The sequence below is a fragment of the Phoca vitulina genome, unplaced genomic scaffold, assembly GCF_004348235.1.
Source record: "Phoca vitulina isolate PV1807 unplaced genomic scaffold, GSC_HSeal_1.0 scaffold29, whole genome shotgun sequence".
Taxonomy (NCBI): Eukaryota; Metazoa; Chordata; class Mammalia; order Carnivora; family Phocidae; genus Phoca; species Phoca vitulina.
This window is the reverse complement of record NW_022589732.1, coordinates 12316599-12339376: the sequence shown is the minus strand read 5'-3', so window position 1 is coordinate 12339376 and position 22778 is coordinate 12316599. Positions and strand designations below refer to the sequence as shown.

At 54.0% G+C, this 22778-nt stretch overlaps 1 protein-coding gene across 1 annotated transcript in view; it reads right to left on the bottom strand.

Annotated features, from left to right (window-relative positions):
- Nucleotides 1-22778, bottom strand: part of CDH23 (cadherin related 23) — a 359724-nt gene that overhangs the window by 315014 nt on the left and 21932 nt on the right.

Here is a 22778-nt window from a genome sequence, read left to right as displayed (position 1 = left end):
AATGGGCCTGCCTTAAAAATCTATGTAAATTCTGCATTCTACTCCAAAATACATTTGTGTTTATTTCAGCATAAAATGCACCTTCTCCATTCCAGTGTCAAATAAATAATAAAATAAATAATAAAATAGCACCAGCACCCCAGGGAGGTATGTCAGATTTATCTGTGGCTTCTCGAGTGCCAGCTACAAGTCCGTGTATCCCAGCACGAGAAGCCCAGACGGTGTGTCCTTCTCCATGCAGCTTTGTCACCGAGTCTGAGCATCCTGGGGGCCAAGCAGGATGCAGGCTCACCTGGAGATCAGCCTGGAGCAATGGGTTCCATAGCAGTTTCTGCCACCCACGGGACAACAGGCCAATGTGCTCAGCATCCATGCCCACTTGTCCACACACAAACTCTGTTTGTTCAGGCAGCCAGGGGGAGGGCCCTTGACTCCAGAGAGGGAGGCCCATTGCTGGCTCAGAACCAGGACTGAGCTAATACAGCCAAACAGTCTCACTCCCCTTGGCTGTTCTGGCCAATGAGATTAAGGGGAGGCCTGCTTGGGTGTCCGTGGGAACGTATTCTCAAAGGCATGTCAAGGAACAAAAGCCCTTGTCTCCCCCCTTGCAACGTGCTGGGATGTAGAAGTAGACCTGCAGCCGTGACCACCTGAGGGTAAAAAGTCACCGGGGAAGGATGGTAAGAGACAGAAAGACCCGGGTCTCCGATCATTCAGCCACTAACCAACTGACTCCAGCCACGCCAGCCTTCAGACCTTGTGACAAGGCAAACACCAGCCCCTGCTGGCCTACACCACCATCAGCCAACTTTCTGGCATGTGCATCCAGATACATTCCTAAACAATACACTCTTGGGAGTATACAACTTTTACGTGAGTTTTCATTCTGTCCTCACAATACTATGAGGTGTTCATTTTCCAGATAAATGTCCGTCCATGTATATAATACCAACACTTCTTTGTAATAAAAACCCAGTGAACTAGGAATAGGAGGGAACTACCTTAACTCCACAGAGTCCATATACCAGACCTACAGCGTTATAAGGCATTCTACTTCACAGAAACGTTAGGCTTGGGCCGTCTGAGAGCAGAAACAAGACAAGGATGCCGGACATTGCTGCTAGTGTTTACAGATGACACACTGGGTGGTCAAACGGCTTGGTCAGGAGGTGGCAGAGCAGGGCCCAGGTCTGACCTCAGGCTCTCAGTCTGCTGTCAGACAGCCAGGCAGGTGTCTCTAGGACAGAGGACCCGCTGTGAGTGCCGCACAAGCCCTGGGGCCCAGAGAGGGCAGGGTCTTTGCCAGCAGCCCGGCCTCCCCCAAACTGGGGACTCCTCCGTGCCTGGGAAGAGGGGATTCTGAGAGCCTCTCTCCAGGCTGGAAGGTGCCCCTCACTGTTTCCTGCCCATTGCCTCCTCTCTTTCCCGCTGCCGTGGAGATGGAAGAGGAGAGAGGAAGATACTTGGCAGGTGTCTTGCAAGCACCTCGGCCCCGTCTGCTTATCTGCGTCCCTGCCACCTCGCCACGGCAAATTGCTTGTTGATAAATGAGGCTATTTAAGAGCGAGTGATGCTGGCATTACAATTATTAATGAGGACGACGTGGAGAGACGTTTAAGAGCGGCCCGACTGTTCTCATGTCCTCCTACCTGTGAGTAATAGGGCCGCTGTGCCACAGGCCCTTGGCTCCCACATCCAGTTACAGGCCCTGGGAAAATGGCAGCCATGCTCTGTGGTCGTGGGAGGTGTGCAATAGTAGAGGGTCCCAGAACTAGGACTTTGACAGGAGTCCTTGGGCTGGAGGACAGGAGCCGGCACATCCTCTGGGCGCTCAGGCAGTGAGGATGTAAGAATGGGCATGTGAGAGTGTGGGTGTGCATGGGTGTGTGTGTGTGTGTGTAGGAGCATGAACATGGAGTCACAGGTAATGCGTGCGAGTGAGCATATACATGAACAGAGTGATTTTTGCTTCCCCTTCTCTGAGACTGGAACTTAAACTTGCTAAGCTCAGCGTCCTCATCTGCAGAATGGGTGTGAAGCTCACATCCACCATACAGACTGCTGGGAGGATTAAATCAGATAATATACACAAAAGGCTGAGCCCGGAGACTGGCCCCGAGGAGGCAGAAGGCCCAGGAAAGGGTGGGGAGTTTCTCCTTCCCATCACTGGAATTCTTTTTTTTCCCTTTTTTTAAGGATTTATTTATTTATTGTTAGAGGGAGGGAGAGAGAGCATATGCAAGCAGGGGAGGGGAGAGGGAGAGAGAATCCCAAGCAGACTCCTCGCTGAGCATGGAGCCTGACTGGGGGCTGGATCCCACAACCCTGAGATCATGACTGAGCCGAAACCAAGAGCTGGACGCTCAACGGACTGAGCCACCCATGCGCCCCCACCCCCATCACTGTAATTATTAAAGCAAACTTGCTCATGGGAGCGAGTGCCAGGAAGAAAGTGCCGGAGTGGAAGGAATGAGTGCTCACCTGGGTTTGTGAGGATGCTGGGAAGAGGGCACAGAGAGGAACAAGAGGAGGCACAGGGCTCCAGCCGGCGGACCCAGCTGGGACACCCTCAGACAGCCATGCTGGTGGACAAAACATGGAAACACTACATGCCAGTTGATAAGTAGCTGCTGCCCCGAGTGCCAGCAAACCCGTTGCCCCCAAAAGCCCCATTCTCCCACTAGAGGGTTTGTGGGACCCGCTCCAACCCCATGGCAGTCCAGCATCTGTTCAGCTCAGCATGTCCCATGCCGGAAACGTTAGGAAGTATCTTGAATGTCACCCGTGGCAGGTGTGAGGGTGTGATTTCGAGCCTGAGCAGGGTGAGGTTATACCAGGTTGGGTCGCTGAGTCCTCGGACTACCCTTCATCAAGGGGGCCTCCTCGAAAGCAAGGCCTGGGCTCCAGCCTCGTGTGGAATCTGGGCTGCCCCTGTGCTGTGATTTATCATGAGGCCCCTGCCTTTGTCCCTTGTCAATGCCAGGAACAGTGGGCAGCATTTCAGATCCTCTGCACATCACCGCAGAAGGCACCGAGGACTGCGTCCCTCAATGTCCTCTGTACTTACACCCAGATGATCCATTCCTGCTGGACATTTCCTTCCAGGGAGAAAACTGACTCTATGGATTAATGGGCATGCTCTCTGCCACCTGGAAACACCTCAGTGTGGCTTTCTTTTGGATTTGACTGTCAGGACACTTAGGGGCAAACTCGATGCCCAAATATCATAATCTACTCAATTCAGGCACCTGAGACTACCTAATCCCTTGGCCTCCCCCAGATACACTGTGACATGTTCCCCCCGTGTCTCCGGTCACACTGGGCTTTTCATGTTAAGGTCCTTGGGGAAGTAAGAAATCAGAACTAAACAACCAGCTCAGCAGCATCGGCAATATCTCTGACCCTCCACCTGCCCAGCAGTGTGGCCTGGCCACTGGGGTCCTGAGCCCTGGAGCCCCCGCTCCGCCAATGTCCTCCTGGGGTGGAGGGGATAGCCTCTCCCTTGCCGGGAGGATCCACCCTGGCCTAGAGGACAGAAGATTTCTGAGGGGCCAGAAACTTCTGGCACACCAACTTTGAAGTAGTCCTGTAGCTGAGAAAAGACAGGTTTCTCTCGTGGGGTAGAAGTAGGGGTAGGTGGGGTGGGAGAAGACTTGCAAGGGATTCTGGGATCTGAAGTCCTTGATGTCAAGGAACTGTATTTTGAAGGTTCAATACTAGAAGAAATAAAGAAATGCAATGGGAGAGGGGTGGGGAAGGGGCCCTTCCACCCAGAAGCCCAGCAGCTATCGGAATGGCCCTGGGGGTGGGGAACACACAGCAAGGGGACTGTCAGGACTCAGGCCCTGGTCCCCATTGCAAAGGACCTCAATCAAACTCTTGCTCCTCTGGGGAGGGTGAGTGGACAGAGGACTCAAGCCAGCCTGACTCCGCAGGGCAAGGGCAGCCCAGCCTCTGCTGGTGCCACTCAGCCACGGAGCTGACCTAAAATGATGGAGGTGCATGCCAGCCCCCCAGTGTCCAGTCTGGGGAGCATCCCCCTCCTGCTGTGGGCCGGCAGAGGCCGCTCACCCCATGAAGGCAAGAGGACCCCCACGGACAGCCAGACCCATGGCTGCACCAGAGGTCCCCACCACAGCCAGCTCCCAAGGCTGGGGTCGGGGGATGAGAGGAAGCCCTTGGGAGGGAGGGAGCCAGAGGGAGCTTGGCTCAGCATGGAATTGCAGACGAGAAACTGATCCAGGAACTCCTTCCTTCCCTATATGCCCTCCCTAGTGATTTCCCTGCTTCCGGTTTAATAAGCTTTCCTCCCTGGTCCTAATTGCCCATCGTTTAGACGGAAGCTGGTATTGATTCAACTATCTGCTGACTGGTACCCAAGTGGAGGGACACGGCAGGTCAGGGTGTTGGCCCGGGGTGCCCAGGGCCCCAACAACCCTGGTTTATCTAACGTGAGCTTTGAGAAGAGGCACCATTCAGGCACTCTCATAAGCCTGCTCCCTTCCCTGGGTCATTGGGGGCCTTCTCCCAAACACACCCCCTTCCTTCCCTGTTTCCTGACTCCCAAGAGGGCCCGTAGGTGGGCAGCTGGCCGTCTGCCACAGGCCTGTCTTGGGTAAGCCCCCAGTTCAAGCCCTCATGCCCTCACTCATCCCCAGCTGCTCTGCACCTTTCTCCCTTTCACTCCATCTGTCCATCAAAGCCCTAGACCGTGCCGGGGCCCTGCAGACAGCCAGGAGAAGCTGGCACAGCCACCAGCAGAGCCAAGGCCCAGGCCTCCAGCAGAGCAGACGGAGTTGCGGCCAGGGCCACAGCTGGACAAGGACAAGGCTGGGAGATGGGGCTCCCCAGGAGTCTCGAATTTCCCCACCCCCCCCCCCAGCCCCAACCCAAGGTTCCTGCGCTGTCAGGCTACATATTTCCACAAAGTCATCTTGAAAGTCCATTTGGATACCCAAAGGCTAAAACTGACCCCCTATCTTTCTCTGAGGGGAGGTTCCCTAGAAGGTGTCACGAGCTCTAAAAGCCTTGACTCCACCACTTGCCTTACGTATCACCCCAACGGGCAGCCTGTCAGCTAGGGCTGTAGAGTCCACGGCCAGATACACCCCAGCCACGCTGTGGTCTCACCCTCATTTGTGGGGTGGCTTGGGTAACACGGATGTTCTCACCAGACCGGCAGAGCCAGGAGAGCAGAGTCGTGTCTTGCTCACCACTTTCGACCCAGTACAAAAGCCGGCGCACAGCAGGATATCACAAACGCCTGTGGGACGCAGCACGGCAGAAATGCCACAGCACGACGAGAGAGGTATGACAACATGCAGACGTGGGTAGACACACTACAGATGGGACCCCGTGTCCCACCTGGCCATCTGCGGCAGACGTGGGCTTTGCGACCCCACTAGTCTCATGCGCTCCCTCGTTTCCCAGCCCCCCGGCACCTGGCTGGGCCAGGTGCTGAGTCTGGCCAACGGGACCCAGGAGGCAGTGCCGTGGGTCACCTCCTTGCCAAAGCGTGGAAGAGGGGAGGCAAGCTGTCCTCACTCTTCCTTCCTTGCTGGGGGGCCTGTGGAGCCCATGGGTTGAGACAGAGGCAGAGGCGTGAGAGTGAAGCAGGCCGATCACCGGATACCGTGTGGAGGCCACGTGCCCATGGAATCACTCCATTTGTATTTGTGTGAATGAGAAAGAAACCTATTGAGTGAAGCCCATAAGATGACACCTATAAGCACGTGACGGTGGCCATGTCTCTGTCCGGTGGCTCTCCAAGTCCCTATAGCAGGTCCTCTTATGGATACGCACATGCACACTCATGCACATGTACACACCCACACCCACACATACCCACATGCACACCCACCCTCCTCTGAACCTCCTGCATGGCTATCTTAGCAGTGTGCGCTCTTGGTGCCCTCGCCTCCCTGCACCACTGTTCTGGGCCCCCAGGTCCTCTTCCCCCTCCCTGACCATCACCCCCAGAGTGGTTGGTCCCCCTAGCCCCGATCCTCACCTGGTTCCCCGATCTCTTAATGTCTGGCACCCGATAGGCCCTCATATGAATCGTGACAAATCAGTAAGGTGTGATGCTCCTCAGGAGTACCTTATCTTTGAAAGAATCAGAAATTTAAAGACTCAAAGGAATGATACCTAATTGTAGAATTTCTGGGCTAAACAAGAGCAGGGACACTTTCCTGGCTTAAACCTATCCTGGTCCCTCTGAATCTCCTCTGTCCCTTCACAAAGGTCTCCCTGCAGAGGGGCAAGCCCACCCTTGGCCTCACCCTTTCTCCCTTACTCCTGCTCTCTTAAGGGATTTAGCTCATTCCCCACCTCTAACTCCTTAGACAAACTTTCCAAAGGCTTCCACCCTGCAGGCTCCCTAAGGAACCTGGAAGAACCACTCCTTGAGAGAGTGGAGAAAAAGGATGAAAGAAATGAGCACAGGGAAACCCCAACGACAATAGCCCTGCCTTCTTCCCACCCTTCATGTGGGCAGGTTACAGATCCATCCTCACCTCAGGAAACGGAAAAGCCTATGTGTTGGAATTCTGCCCCCTTTATGTGTGACCTTGGGCAAGGCACTTAACCTCTCTGAGCCTCATCTATATAATGAGAACAATCATTTCTGATTCTTAGGACATCTCTGAGAATTAAATGAAGAAACATCTGAAAGTCCCTGCTTTGAAACAGACACTCAGTAAATGAGCATTCCTTTCCCTTCTCCAGCCCAAAGCCATTGAGTCTCCATGTGACCAGTGAATAGACATAAGAACCAAGGGGACATATATACTAGCCCATGGCCTGCCCAGCCTCTCCATTCTTAAAGGAGAGAGGAGAAAAAAAAAGACTCCTTTTTGGTCAAATCATTTGTTGAGGAGAGGCTCTAAGAAAATATGAAAATGTTTTACTTCTATATTTTAGGCTTTTGGGATAGGCTCTTAAGATTTCTCTCTCCACAGCTACTGGGGTTACTCATGTACTACGGAACAGGGGTTCCCCTCAGCTATGGAGAGCAGCACCAGAGACCAGTGAAGAACATGGAGGGCGGGGGAGGGATGGCATCCCAAACTCTGCCTCAATAGCATCCAATGGACTACCTGAGGCCACGTGTCCCAGGCACAGCACTAGGTCCCAGAGAAGTCAAGATGGGTCAGATGCAGTCAGAATAGCAGAGACCCCTGCGACAAGTTCTGCCAAGCAGGGATGTACAGGATTCTCCAGAAGAACAGAGAGGGACAGCTCGCTGGGATGGGGTAAGGCGGCCATGGGAGTCCAGGAAGATAGAGCCTTGAAGGATAAGAAGGAAGTAGCAAGAGGTGGGGGAGGAGGTGGGCATTCCTGGCACTGAAAATGCAGGTGCAAAGGCCCAGAGGCATGAGGTTGCATGACGTATGAACAGAGCCGTCAATCCCCAGGGGGCAGGGGCAGGAGGAGAGGCTGAGACACTGAGGGGTAGGCGGCCTGAGTCACAAAGCGCCCTGCATGCCAGGCTCAGAAGCTTTTACCCCATTGGCAATGAAGACCTATAGAAGGACTTTTAAAAATTTCAGTAAAAGATATATAACTTAAAACTTACCATTTTTTGACCTTTTGACTTTGACCACCTGCACGGCCCGTACTTACTACGGGGGAACTGCACGCTCCCACCTGCGGCCCCTGGTGACCACTTTTGGACTCTGGCTTTGTGCAATTGGCTGTTCTAAGCACCTCGCGTAAGAGGAGTCACACACTATTTGTCCTTTGGTGACTGGCTTATTTCACACACTCTATGTCCTCAAAGGCTCACCCATGTACAGCATGTGTGTCCACCTTTCATTTTTTTTTTATCATGGTAAAACAAATGTAACATCAAATGCATCGTCTTAACCATTGGTAAGCGAACAGTTTCCAGTGGTATGAAGCAGGCGCACTTTGCTGAGTGGCCTTCAGCACCATCCAGCTCTGCGGGTCCTCACCTCGCAAAACAGAAACTCCGTGCCCAGTAAACAACAGCTACAGAGGATTTCAAAGGAGACGAGTTACCTAGCTTCATTGGCACGGTTAAAAAGACTCTTCTGAAAGTCGTGTAGAAGATAGATGGGTGTGGGCAGACACCGCAGGCAAGGAGACTGTGGGAGGTCATTACAAAACCCAGGCCACGCAGAGCAAATCACCCCCATCGCAGGTACCAATTCTGATAGATTGGTCATGGCTGGGTGGGGCTCTACGTTGAGAAAAAGTGCGATGGTTGACTAATGATGTCTGGTGTGGGCACAAGACAAGGAAACATCGTGTGAGTGCCAGGGATTTACCAGTCCTGGGCTAAACAGAGTTTTAGGGACCCAGCATAGGAAGAAAGGGACAGGCAATGTGAGAGACATTTCCAGAGTAGAAGCAGCAAGACTGAGCAACTTACTTAGTAAAGGGGCTCAGGGACAGGAAGGTGGACTTGTAAAGTTCCGGATGAGGCAACTAACTTACTACCACTCTCTACATTTTTGGAAGATAGGTGGGAGAAAAAATCTGGTTTAGACCTGTGTTTGTGGCACCTGAGGAGTCATTTGGTAAGGTGCAGTGGGCTGAAGGCAGAGGCCGGAGGAACACCAGCACTCAAAGGGGAGCCAGAGAGGGAGGCCAAGAAGAAATGGTCAGAGAAGCAGGAACAGGGCCTTGGGAGAGAGGATGGGGACGTGGGAGAAGTTGGCCTTGTAGGACGCTGCGCAGAAAATCACATTCAAGGTCAAGAGTGAAGCAGTCCGATGTTTCCAGTGCCCCTCTCTGTCAATATGTTCTTTCTAGGCTCTTTCAGAGAATGTTCTGAGAGGAGGGGTATCCCCACTCCTGAGAAATAGGGGACAGGCCAAACAGGCTTGGGTAGGCGAGGGTGCTCTCAGGGTCCTGGCAATGATCAGGGTGAGATCACACCGGTGTTCACTTTATAATATTTCTTTAACCTGTATATTCAGGTTCTATTCATTCTTTCGTCTATGAGATTTTTGCCACAATTGAGGTCAAAAGTAAAAACATGAATTTTAAAACAGGCACAGGGGCGCCTGGGTGGCTCAGTTGTTAAGCGTCTGCCTTCGGCTCAGGGCATGATCCCAGGGTCCTGGGATCGAGCCCCGCGTCGGGCTCCCTGCTCTGTGGGAGGCCTGCTTCTCCCTCTCCCACTCCCCCTGCTTGTGTTGTCTCTCCCTCTCTCTGTCAAATAAAATCTTTAAAAAAACAAAAACTGTTAAAACAGGCACAAATGGGACAAGGCCTAGCAGACAAACCCTGCGCTGCCCAGTGTCCCCTTCCAATGCTGTTTCTGTCCCCTTGGCCAGGTCAGTGGTTTTCCGTTTGGCCATCAGGTGTTCCGGCCACAAATCTCTGCAGACAACCCTGCAGAGCTAACTGGAGCTGGGGCTACACCTTCCCCCTTCCCGGCTCCCAGGGCCATCCCCCACCCCGCCCCCGCCCCCGCCATGTGCACTGTTGTCTGTGTGCAGCGGTCACCAAACAAGTCACCGAAGGTTCACAAGCCCTGGGGCTGCTCCATATACACAAGCAGAGGGTGAGGCCCGCGGAAATCTCCCTCTCATTTTGAAGAGCAGAGCCTGGAGCCCAGAGAGGGCAGCCAATATGCCCAGGCTCCACAGCAGACTGAAAATGGAACCAGAGCTAAACCCAAGGCCCGGCATCCCAGGCTGATCTTCCTCCCACCCACCCCAAGCTTCTGGAACCCAGGCCTGGAACTGGGGCTTGTCCCCACTGAGAGTCCAGCCCCTGCCCCGTAGGTGCCCCACTCCTGGCCAGCAGCCGCTACCCCTGCCTCCCGCCACTGGCCACATCTGCCCCACCCTTTCCTTCTCCTCTTTCCCCTGCCCCCAACCCAACACCCCATCCCAGGCAAAGCCAGCGGGGGTGGGGACCCCTCGGGTGACGGATGGGCCAAGTACTGTTTTCGCTTGTCACACGGGCATACAGAATGACAGACCTTGGGAAACCAGCATTAATACCGAAGATTTATAGTCAAATCTGTCACGGCTGAAGGCACTTCCCCCAAAGTTGGCTCGGACTGAAGGTCGCTTTTCCGAGGTTATAAGTGCAAAAAAGATGTCCTCACCCGCCCTCCTGGGCCCTCCCCCTCCCAAGCAAGAGCTCAGGCTGCACAGAAGGAATCAGAGAAGAGGAGGCAGGAATGGAACTTCTCCAAAGGAGAGTCTGAGCCCATCACCCTCACACTCCCTCCCTCCCTCCCTGCCCCACCCCTGCCAGGATCCTACAATGTGCTCAAACGTGGCTGGGGGTGCGGAGGAGGGCCAGAGCATGCTCTGGGAAGATCACTGCGTGCTCAAGAGCCAAGCCAGGTGAATCACCTCTGCGGTGCCCTGGAGGCGATGGCTTGGTGGGGGGAGGGGGGAAAAGAGGGCTGTGCCCAGGCAAGGTGACCCTGCTCCACGGCTGCACAGCTTACATCTGATCTCAGGCCCCATCAGAGACCTAGAAGCTGCCCTGAGGGGCCTGGAGGCAACATAAATCACTGCTCCAGGCCTCCTAGTGAGGGCAGAGGTCAAAGTCTATCTGCTCACCAAATATTTACCAAGAACCTCAAAGGATCACAGAGCAAAAGGGCTGAGAGGGCCCTTAGAGACTGATCTGGCCAATGGCCCCATTTTACAGATGGGGAAACTAAGGCTCAGGGAAGAGATATAAGAGGATAATCTGTTCATTCATTGGACAATCACTGGCACCACATTGGGGGCTTGGCTTTTGACCTGCCTGCCTACTCTGAGGAGAGCCCTAGATTATGTGCAGAGTGGGGCACAGGACAGATAAAGAGGCAAGACTTAAGCATTCCCACTGAAGGACAGTGGGGAAGAGTAATGATCACAGCTAATGCATTGGTTCTGCTCACCATCACAATGACTCTGGAGTCATATGTTATTTTCCCCATTTTACCAATGAGGAGACTGAGGCATAGGTCTGACAGCCAATAGCTATCAGAATCCAGGGCCAAACTTTTGACCACCATGCTCTATTACATCCCAGGAAAAGGCAACTGACAGACACTGTCATAGACAGGCCTTAATTAGCTGCCAGTGCTTGGCAGGTGAGGGCTAGGCTCTCTGAGAAGGGAAAAGGCTCTTTGGACTGAGGCAGTCTCCGAAGGCTTCCTGGAGGAGGCAGCAGAGACATTAGAATGGAGCCAGAGCCTTCCTAATAGGAAGCCTCCCAGATTCGGGGCTGGCAGGCACACTGTCTAACCCATTCCTGAGAGGCTCACCGTTGACCCTACCTGGGGGACCCCCGGGAGGCAGGGCCACGGGCCCTTGGCACAACAAGCTGGCTGGAATGGCTTGGCAGTGCGGGCTGCACTGGCAGCTGGTGCCCAGCAGCACGGGGAGGGGGCGGGGGAGGCAGTGGGTACCAGCGTCCTGGACTCCAGAGCCTGGCATGAGAGTGGCGCCATTCCTGTGTTATAGATGAGCTAAATTAGCTGTGACACTCATTAGCGGCAGCTCCTAATTAGTGAAAATTAATATTGGCTTTGATAAAGACATTGGCACCAGTCTCCAAGGCGGAGGCATTATCGACCTTGTCAGCAGGGCTAACGACTGGGTAAGTGGAGGCGACAGGGGGCCTGGGAGTGGGCAAAGGGTCACTGGGAGGGGACATAAGGCTCTCCCAGGCACTGTCCCTCTGCAGCTCTCAGCCCTGGGGGCAGGGCCGTGAGCGGTCCCTCCTAGGGCTCACCTGACCCTCAGCAGTCTCTCCACAGGGGCCCATCCCCGTACCAGAGATACCCCTGGGAGCCCAGGGCAGACTGGTCCTGGTGGCGGCTGGTACGGGGACTGAGGAGACTTCACCTGTAACTACCTTTAATATTGCTTGGCTACAAGGTGCCCCAGGCAGTGTATGAAATGTTCTCACATGTATTTAACGTTCCCCAAATCCCTGGAAATAAATCCTTCCATTATTTCCATTTAATAGAAAAGGAAAACTGAGGCCCGGGGCAGGTGAGTAACTTGCCCTGGGACCTATGGGTAGCAGGACTTGGACCCAGGCAGTCTGACTTCAGAGCCATGCTCCCACCCTCGACCTCAGCCCCGGAAGAGACAACTGGAAGCCAGCACACCACAACGCACCCAGCATTTAACACCATACCCGGCACGCAGCAGGTAAGCAACACACTTATGAATGAACAAATGAATAAGCAGAGGGAGCTCTTAGTTCTGCCAGGGTGCTTATATTTACTTACCTGTTACATCTTTTTCCTCAATCTATTTAGTACTATGGAGAACCTGAATTTCAACTTGGGATCACTGAGACGTTTCGCCCGAAACTGCCCAGGACCATCTCCAGACTCTGCATCCTAGAACGCTGCCTCTGTGGCAGGGGCTGGTGTGTGTGTGGGGACACAGGGGCCACCCCTGCTTCCCAGGCAGTGACTAGAAGCCTCGAGGTCTCAGCGCGCCCAGGCCCCAGCTAGGCTGTTGCCAAGTGACCAGCTCTGGGACCTGGTCCCTCAGGCCCCCTGGGAGGTGACTCGGCAGATACGGCTTCCCTTCACCCACGTCCCTGCTCCCCAGCCAGACCCTCCCAGGGTAATGAGGGGAAGTAACAGATACATCTATTTTTAATCCAAATAAAGGAAAAATGTTTGCCACCATGGAGCTTATAAAAATAACAATGCATTATTTGGGCATTAATAACAATAAAGATGTCAAACTGTCAGATAAGAAGTTAATCTCATTCAAGCACAATTAAAGATGCTATTATCCCACCACCTGGGGCCACTTTGGCTTTTACCACTCAGCAGGCTTAACAGATAAAGGGGGCCATGCCAAGCACACGGGAGGCATTGGTCCTGCGGCTGGCTCCTGCTTGACCCGGCGCTGAGCCGCCCCTTCCATGACCCCTGCACAAGGACACAGGCCCCGCTCCGCTGTGCAGGACCTGGCAGGACCTTCAGGGCCAAAGGATGGGGCCAGGACCAGCTGGGGCCTAGGCCTGCATGCCTGCCATTCACCGAGCATTGCCGGGATGAAGGATTCCTAAGCCGGTCCTTGGTAAAGGCAGAGGGGCCCCTGCTCTCAAGTCCCTGCCGGGTGACAGGGACCAGCCAGGAGGACAGAGCACTGTTAGTGTGGAGCAGAGAGGAAATGCAGTGTCGGGAATCGGTTACATGGTGACGGAGGATGTTGCAGTAACCCAGAGATCAACAATAGCAGGAAGCCACCCCTGCCGGCCCTGCAATGGGCAGGATAAGGGAGGAGGTGATGTTTCCAAAGCTGAGGGGCCGTGGTCACCTGGTGGGAGCTGGAGCCGCTGTCCAAGGGAGAGTGATGGGGACAAATACCCTGGCCTCTCCCTTCTTCCCGCTGTCCAGTCTCCTGCCACGGCCTCCCGTTGGCTAAATCAGATGGGAGCTGGCTGGCCTGGGAGTCTGGGTAAGGCAGCCCAGAGGGTCAGCTCCCTGCAGTTCCGAGCAGAGCTGGAGAAGGCCAAGAACAGATCCAAGGTCAAACAAGCCAGGGTCCAGCCCTGAAATTTAATCCCCCACGGTTCACTGAGCACGGATGCCGTTCCAGGCACACCTGTGCGTGGGGGGATACGACATGCATCAGAAGTCACATCTGCCCTCCGGTTACTGCCCAGTGAAGGAAATAAACAAAGATCATTTCCAAGTACTATGACAGGTGCCAGGCTGTATTACAGGCCATGAGAGGCCCGAGGACAGACTACAAAGAAGGAAGTCCAGGAAGGCTTCCTGGAAGAGAGATAGCTATGTTGGGGGATGGGTGAAGGAAAGGGAAGAGGAGAGGAGACTGAGGAAGGGTGCGCTGGGCAGCAGGAACTCTGCAAACAAGGCACGGAGGCAGGAGACAGCAGAGCGTGGGCAGGATTCGTGACAAGCACAGCTGCCCCTGGCCTCCCCCTGGGGCTGCCAGGGCACAGCTGGGTATGTACACTCTGCATTTTAGTGTTTGGGACGTGGCTGGGTTCCAGAAGGTGACTTGAGTATCACAGGTTTGGGGGTGATCATGGGACAAATGGAGAGGGAGGTCCCCCAAGGAGAGCACGTGAAGGAGGGCAACGGGCACATTCCTAGGAAGCACTACAGTTAGGTGGATGGAGACCAAGAAGGAACCGTCCCAGAGGTAGGAGAGAAGCAGGGGGCTGCCCGAAGAGCAGTGAGTTTGGTCTGAGTACCCACAAGGTCAAATACAGCAGAGAGTCTGGGAGGTAAGGTCTGAAAACCACCCGCTGGGCTGGGCAAATGCAAGGGCAAGACCACTGGCTGACCTTAGTGTGAGCCCCGTCAGTGGCGTGTGGGAGCTGCAGCAGGGCTGCAAAGGGCAGGGGAGTAAACGAGGGCCTGAGGTCAAGAACAAGCAAGTGTAGCCCACCACGTCAAAGAGCCTGGCTGCCCAGCATATACCATTACAACTGCGGCTCTTCAAAAGACACTTAGTGCTAAGAGAACGGAGATAAGCCACGGCCTGGGAGCAAATATTTGCAAATCATACATCTGATAAAAGACTCCTATCCAGAATACATAAAGGACTCCCAAAACACAATAATAAGAAAACAACTTGTTTTTCAAAAATGGCCAAAAGAGTTGAATAATCGCTTCACCAGAGTAGCACGTGAAACGATGCTCACCATCATTAGATATTAGGAAAACGCAAATTAAAACCACAATGAGAAACCACCACACACCTACTAGAATGACTAAAATTAAAAATGCCTCCCATAATGGAGGTTGCTGGAGGTTGGAAGGAGGGGAGAATGGAGAATTACAGTTTAATGGGGACAGAATTTCTGTTTGTGGTGTTGAGAATGTTCTGGAAACAGTGGTGATGGTTGCACAACACTGAATTACTTACTGCCACTGAATTAGTACACTTAAACATGATTAAAATGGGTATATTTTGTCATGTGTATTGCACCACAGCTAAAAAACAAATAAATAAAAAGACCTCCCATGCCAAGTGCTGGAGATTGGAGCAGCTGGGACTCGTGCACATTGCTGATGGTAGGGGCGGGGGCGTGGAATGGTACAATCACTCTGAGAAACAGTTCGGCAGCTTCTCGGGAAGTTAAACACACACACGACCCAGCCATCCCACTCCCAGATGTTTTCCCAAGAGAAATAAAAGCGTATGTCCATCCAGAGCACACAGATTTCATGGCAGCCTTATTTGGAAGAGTTGCATACCGGAAACCACCGAGACGTCCAGCAACAGGTGAACGGAGAAAGACATTGCAGTGTATCGTTACAACGAACATGACTCGGTGCTACAGAGGAATGCACCGTGGATGTGTGCGACAGTTCGAATGGATCAGTGATGCCGACAGACAGAAGACAGACAAAAAGACTACATGTAGTGTGATTCCATTCACAGAAAATTCTGGAAGATGCAAACTAATCTTTAGTGACAAGCGTAGATCAGTGGTTTCCCAGGAATGGTTACCAGGGTAAGGGGAGGGTGGAGAGGAAGGATTTCAAAGGGGTGAGAGGAAACTTTTGGGGTGATGGATATGTTCACTATCTTGACGGTGGTCATGGTTTCAAGGGTAGATAACATACCTCAAAATGATCAATTATACACTTGAAATGGTGTTGTTTTTCATTTATGTCAATTATCCCTTAATAATGTTATAGAAAAGTTTGTTTTTCTAAAGGCGCCTCGGTACAAAAAAGGAAGGAGAGTTGGTGGAGGGAGACGCTGGGTCCAGGAGGGCTGTGTTTTCGGATGGAAGGGACATGAGTCTGCTTTGGGGTTTCTGGGGGCTGCTGGCTTTCCTCAGGCCCACAGAGAAGCACTCTGAGAGCCAGTGTGAGGGGAGAGGGAATGCTGAAGGCAGAGGGCAGCCTCTGTGAGGACTGTTCAGGAGGAGGACGTTCTGGGAGGGTGAGGAGGAGAGGCCGAGCACCCAGTTTTCTGCCTCCCTGCCTCCCTCCCGCCTGCCCCCGCGCAAAGGCTTGTGGTAGCTATGTACGGAACCAGTGTTCCAGGTAAGAGAAACAAAAACCACCATTAACAAGGGAGGGTGTGGGAATGCCCCAAATGGAGGGCTCCCGGAAGCCACAGGCAAAGGAAACCGCCTCCAGGGGTGGATCAGGGAGGGTTTTGTGGAGGAAAGCCTTGCAGGGATGACATGAACTGAAAAGCACAAGATAAGTGCAGTCCCACTACGCTGCACAAACTGACACCCCCTGGACCTGTGGGACACAACAGCCCAGAGAGCACAGGGGAGATAACGACAGATCTTTTTAGGGGAACCAAGGAGCCACACGGGCCGGAAGTGTCGTGAATCCAATCACAGATGGCCTCGTCTGGTAGACCGAGGGGCCTGGGATTGATGTGTGGGCAGTGGGAGCCATTGATGGTTGTGGTACTGAAGAATGACATCACAAGAGCAATGCTTCAAAGACCCTGCATTTATCATGCTCAAAGACCTACCACAGTTCACCATTACCTAGGCTCCAGTCCAAGTAATGAGGATCTGGCCTCGGGGCCCGCACAGTGGGACCGTGCCTTTTCACACCATCTTTTCTGCCATGACTCCCTCCCTCAAGCCCCTCTCCTGCAGTCGGACCAGCTGACCCACTCTCCTCCGGGCACAGGAGGCCACTCTGCGGTCTCTCTCAGCTGACTCTGCTTACAGTATCCCCCCACCCAAATGCCATCGTTTCTCCTCTAAGTTAAAGATCTATCCACCCTGACATTCATTCATTCATTCATTCATTCGTTCATTCATTCATTAAATACCTTTTGAAGTCTCATTTTGTCCCATGCCCCCAACTATGCACCAGGGACCCAGCACTGAAGAACAAAGTCCCTGCCTTTACGGAGGAGCCAGATGTGGGGGTGGGAAGGGTGGGAAGCAGACAATAAACACACAAACAATGAATACTTTTGGATGTTAGGTGTCAAGAGGTAAACAAAACAGGGTAATGGGAGAAAGGGAAGGGAGATAGGTGTGGGCCATATTAGAGATGGTGGTCAGCAAAGCCTTCCAGAGAAATGAGCAATGAGGAGGTCCCAGTTTTTGCAATCTCTCTATAAAGACCCAGGGTAAGAGTGTTCCAGATGGAGGGAACAGCAAGTGCAAAGACCCTGAGGTGGGAAGATACTTAGCTTGTTCAAAAGACCAAAGGCAAGTCCGATAGCTGGAACAGTGAGCAGGGAGGAGGGTAATAGAAAAGAAGTCGGAGGTGGTGGGGGAGGTCAGGGGTCATGTTGCTTTGCAGGCGAAGGGAACAGTCTAGGCTTAGTCTAACTACAAGGGGAAGCCCGGGGAGGGCTGTGAGCAGGGAAGAGTTGTGCTGATCTATATTTTAAAATGACTGCTTGAGCTGCAGGGTGGAGGACGGACTGCGTGGCCATGGAGGAAGGCGAGGAGCAGGCTGACCTTCCTCGTCCCTCCTGAAGGCACCTGTCTTAAGACCTCCTCATTCAATCATTGAGGTGACACTCATCGAGTGCTTACCACGTGCCAGGCCCACCCAGCTCCACCTCCTACCTGGGCAACCAGCCCAGGGGCGTCACGGCACTTCAGTTCCCTGGCTTGGACCACAGAGAGGTATCACCGTCTCAGCGGAGACCTGTCCCACAGTACGCGCTCAATGACCGCTCTGTACCACTGTTGTCACTGTTACTCCGTGTGAGTGATGAGCCCTCTCTGAATGTCTTCACTGTGGCTGCCATTTATTTGGGGCTCCGTCGCAAACTCCCGCGACAGACCCTCTGGGTTACTGAAATCATGTGCAGGTGGATGGCTGGGCCTCCCCCCAAATTGAAAATTCCTTTTAATATTAACAATAAGCTTAAAACTCCTTTAGTGCCAAGCCCAGAGCTCTGCTTGTGACCTTTGTAGGATGAAACACAGAAGATGGGAGGATGGAGGATGGACGAGGGAGGAGGGAGAGGAAGGACAGAGGAGGGAGGCCTCTGCATTGGGCCTGGCCTGCCTGGCAGGGCTGGGATGAATCCACTGCTGGGGACAGAGGACATTGATCTTACAGCAGAGCACCCTTTCTGGGCGACAATAGCCCTCCTTTCCCTGGTGCCACCAAAAGCGTTGGCCAGAGGTCCTGGGGAGCAGGGAGACAGGGCCCAGGGGAAGGTAAGGACATTTGGGAGAAGAACGCTGAGCAGCAACAGGAGAGGGGACGGGGGCAGGGGGAAAGGAGCATGGAGGAGGGAAAGGTAAATAAAAAGGGACACATGTCAGGGACAGCAGAGAGCTTAATGATTGGGCCCAGCTCTGAGCTGGCAGCAGGGGGACCAGGACGATGGAGTTGGGGTCCCTCCCCGGAGGACAGCGCCTTCCGGGGAGGCCTGAGGATGGACAAGGAACTAATGGCTGAACCCAAGGTACTCAGTGTGACACAGAGGTCACATAGAAACAGCCCGGAAGTCCAAAGAAGGAGTGGCTGATGCTGCCTGACGGTCACCCCAAATGAAGGGTGTCTGCCAGGAGGCAGGTAGCGAGAGGACCCTGGGCTCTGCAAGGACCCCCAGGCAGTCCTGCCTCCGAGTCTGCCTCTCCTCTTCCTCTCTGCCTGTTGAGGCTCTGCCCAGCATCCACCAAGACCTGCCTCAAATCTCCCTCCTGCCTGAGGCTGACGCGGGACAGCGTTCGTCCAGGTGCTGGGGCTGCACACTGAGCCACACACAGCGCTCCTTTCATCTTCGGGAAAGACCCATAGTGCATCCCAGGGGCATCTGCGGAGATGTCCAGCAGAGATGTGGGGTCCGAATGCAGTGCCTGGGCCCCTCCCCGAGGGCATGCCTCTCTCCTGCACCACCCCCATCCCTCTCAGCCTGCGTGCTCCCGGGTGGCTGAGAAGTGTCTGACCCTCCCACTCCGATGGAATCCCTGGCAGGCCGGGGCCCTTGGGCCTGCTGCACATCTGCAGGGCTCGCGGTGCTCAGGAAGCACTGTGGAGCTGAGCGCAAGCCCAGGGAATGCTGGAGACGCTCACTTCGAGACCACGCAGAATCCCAGACCACCCTGGGAATCTCGTTTCTTCAGGGCAGAGATTCACTCTCTAGTTTGGGTCCCTTTGCCACAGTGCACATCAGCAATGTGGGAGAACCTGCCCCAAATTCCCATGCTCAGGACCATCCCAGACTCAGTGCATGGGAACCTCGGGGCACCTGCCCCTCCAAGTCAGCTACCTGCCCTCCCTGCTCCTCCGGCCAGGACATGCTGCCTCTCAGAAAGGCCCCAGTCTGTTCCCCAGAAGGCCCTGTGGCAGTGAGCTGCTGACCACCTGTTACAAACTCCTCTAGCAGCTGGCTCCTCTGCCCGGAGCCCGAGGCTTCCGAACCACGGCAGGGGGTCCACACGTGTAGAGGTACGTGCACACGCACAGAAACATATGTGTGCATCATGATTTCCCATGCCTTTCTGCCTTCCATCCCCCTGACCCAGCCACCCGAGGCCAGGTGCAAGTTCGGTATGATGCAGCCATGGGGCCAGGCAGGGCAGCGAGCCGTGCCAGCAGAGCTTGGGGAGCAAGTCAAGGGGGGCAGTGGGGAGCAGGAGGGCTGGGGCAGAGGTCAGAGCTGTCAGGCAGGGTTTGTTCAGCCCTACTTCCTCTCTGAGGGGGAAGAAGTAAAGGTCTGCCTCCTCCCACTCTGAAAGGAGGCTCGGGAAACAAGCCTGCGGGGGCAGGACACAGAGGCCTCTGGAACCGAGGGACCCCGGTAAAGAAGAATGGAGGAGCACAGAGTGGAGTCAGACGGGCTGGGTCTCATTCCCGCTCTTCCTTAACTTGCAGTGTGACCTTGGGAGGCCACATACCCTCAGTGTGCGCATCAGCAAAGTGGGGAGAATAACATTAGCCAACACAGGTGGTGCTGGCTGGGTACCAGGCACTGTTCCAAGCTGGTGACTTATGCCAAGCTTCTCCCCACAGCCTGGTGTGGTAGACGGCACCATCACCCCCATTTCAGGATGAGGAAGCCCAAGCACAGAGAGGTTCGGTCCCTTGCCCAAGGGCACACAGGCGGTAGGTGGCAGAGTCAGGCTTTGAATCCCAGCAGTCTACTCCCATGTTCTTAACCACTGCACACCCTACCTCCTCACCCACCTCACACACCTGTGGTACTGGGGATTCAGTAAGGGACTTTGTGAACGGCGTGCCTCAGTGGTTCTCAGAGAGTGGTCCCCAGCAGAGCAGCATCAACATCACCTGGAAGCTGGTGAGGAATGCAGATTCTCAGGCTCCACCCAGACCTGCTGAATCAAACTCTGGGGCCGGGGTCCCATCATCTGTTTCAGCAAGCCTTCTAGAGGATTCCGGTGCCCGCTAAACTCTGAGAACCACTGGTGTAATACATTCTCTACCCACAAGATTTCTTACTCAAGTTTACACTTTTCTGTTTGTAAGCTTCACTTGCTGAAATGAGATGACCTTTCCCAGCAGCCAAAACCCTGGAGATCCTTCTCTCTCTCTCTTCCTCTGGGGTCTCCAAAAGGGCTCGTTCAGCCATCTTGCCCTGAGCCAGCCCCTTCTCATACCTCCTACCATCCTCCACAAAGAGACACCTTTGGCACAAAGGAAAACACAGCCAATGTCCTTTAAGTAATAACCCCAGAGTGCACACACCCCTACAGGGCTGGCAAGCCATCCTTTTGCTGTCCCCCAGATTCCAACATTGTAATAAATAGCAGCTTCCGAGGTGGTCTGAAACTCCGTGGGCATACACACACACACACACACACACACACACACACACACACACACACCTCACTCTGCCTCATCAGTGGGCTCAGATTCTCCATGTAGGTTGCGACAAACACAAGATGTCGTCACACACTCTTACACAAACACAGAGACAAAGGTGTGTTCACATGCAGAACACTTCCTTGCAAAGACACGTCAGTACACGCACGCGTGCATTCGTGCACACAGAGAGGCCGGGACACGTGCACACGCACATGTATGCAGGCAGGAACACACACACACACACACACACACACACACACACACACTCGGAGGAGCTGCCTCTGCAGGAGGTGATCCCTGACGGGGGTGGGGAAGCCAAGTCCCTCTTGCTTGATGGACCATCCCGCTTTGACTCTGTCCCCGGGGTGGGCAGCAGGAGCCGGCCAGCGAGGCGGGGGTGACATGCGGCCTCCACTGACACGTTCCCTTCTGAACAGCCTACTCCTCCCACCCTTGGGAAGAAAATTATGACTTTCTCAGGGAGGAGGGTTTTTTTATTTTTTTGTGTTTTTTCCTCTCCCCTCGTTTGGCACACGGCACTAATTTATGACTATTTTCCCAAGTCTGCTGAAGTAAGAGGGTAATGGCTTTCCGCCGGTTCCTTTCTCTCACCTGTCATTCACCGCTGGCTACCTGACAGGACTGCAGACAATGTTCCAATCACAGGGGCTGGGTTTTTTTTCCCAGGGAAGCGAAGAATTCATAGTGGCCATGGGGAGAGTTATTTCACTCCTGGACGGAACGACGTCAGGGAAACAGCTGTAAAAATTCATAAGCAGCGGGGCTGCCTCTGGATAGGGGGTGGGCACATGGCCCACAGCTCAGGCTCGGAGCTGGCCCGGCTGGGGGTCCGGGGAGCTGGGGGGCACTCAATGACTCAGGGCCCTTGACTTCCATTACCCCATGGACTCCAGCCTCTCGACCTTGAGTAGGTCACACTACTTCTCTATACCTGAAGTGCTCCAGCTGTTCCCTGGGGAGAATGTTCTTTGCCCTTAGAGTCGGGGGGGTGATGAGCAGGCACGGACCACAGGGCTCTAGAGCCCAGGTGTTCCCTTGTGGGGGCTGCCTGTCCCCATCTGAGTGACAACCGGCAGGCTGCCGAGTCTCAGTGGCTCAGGTGAAAAGCTGAGATACTAGAGAGTATCTACCAGCGCTGTTCAACCAAATTCACAGCAATCACAGAAACATTCTCTATCCTTGCTGTCCTGTGCAGCAGGAGGTCCACATGTGCCTACTGAATGCTCAAAGTGTGGCCAGTGTGGGTGAGAAAGTGAGTTTCGTGTTTCCACTTAGGTTGTAATTAGTGGACATTTAAATAAGCACGTGTCTGGTGGTTGCTGTTTGGGATAATGTAGTGTTACACTTGTACGCTTGTAGCATCTTACACTGATTATAGACCCTCCTCAGTTGTTGTGAGGACCGAAGGAGATGATGCATATAAAGTCGGGGCACCTTGGTGGCCCTCCGTAAGTGACTGCTCTTACTAATACTATCAGACACAGTCAGAAGGACAGGAGGGAAGGGGGGTCTGAATTCAGGAGTGTCAGGTTAGAGTAGCCCTTTAAGTAACTTACTTGCCCGTCACTGGTTTTTAACGTAACTGAGGGGCATGCGGGACACATGACCAGGGCCGACCATCAGTTGTCCAGGAGAGGTCCTGTTGTCCCGCCCTGTCATCCCCCTCCCCTTCCGCACTCCCGTCCTCCTCCCCAAGCCCCATTCCTCACACTCTTGGCATCACCCAGAACTATAAGGAGGAATCACCCGCCCAGGCTCCGGCACAGTGGGGCTGAGTGGAATTGCTTTCGGACAAGAAAAGTCCTCATTACAGACAATCGATGGGGCTCAGAAGACCCCCTCTTCTCTGGAGCCAGAGCATCCAGGGGATGCAGCAGGACCAGCTGGAGGAATGACCCCTGGACCATCTCCTAAGGCCCTGCAGGCAGGGACTCACCGATGGGCTGCCCTGAGTTGTTTATGACTTCTGTGACCATGGGCAAGTTCATTGTTCTGAGCCTCAGCTTCCCCATCAGCTACATAGAGACCTAATGAAGTGGGT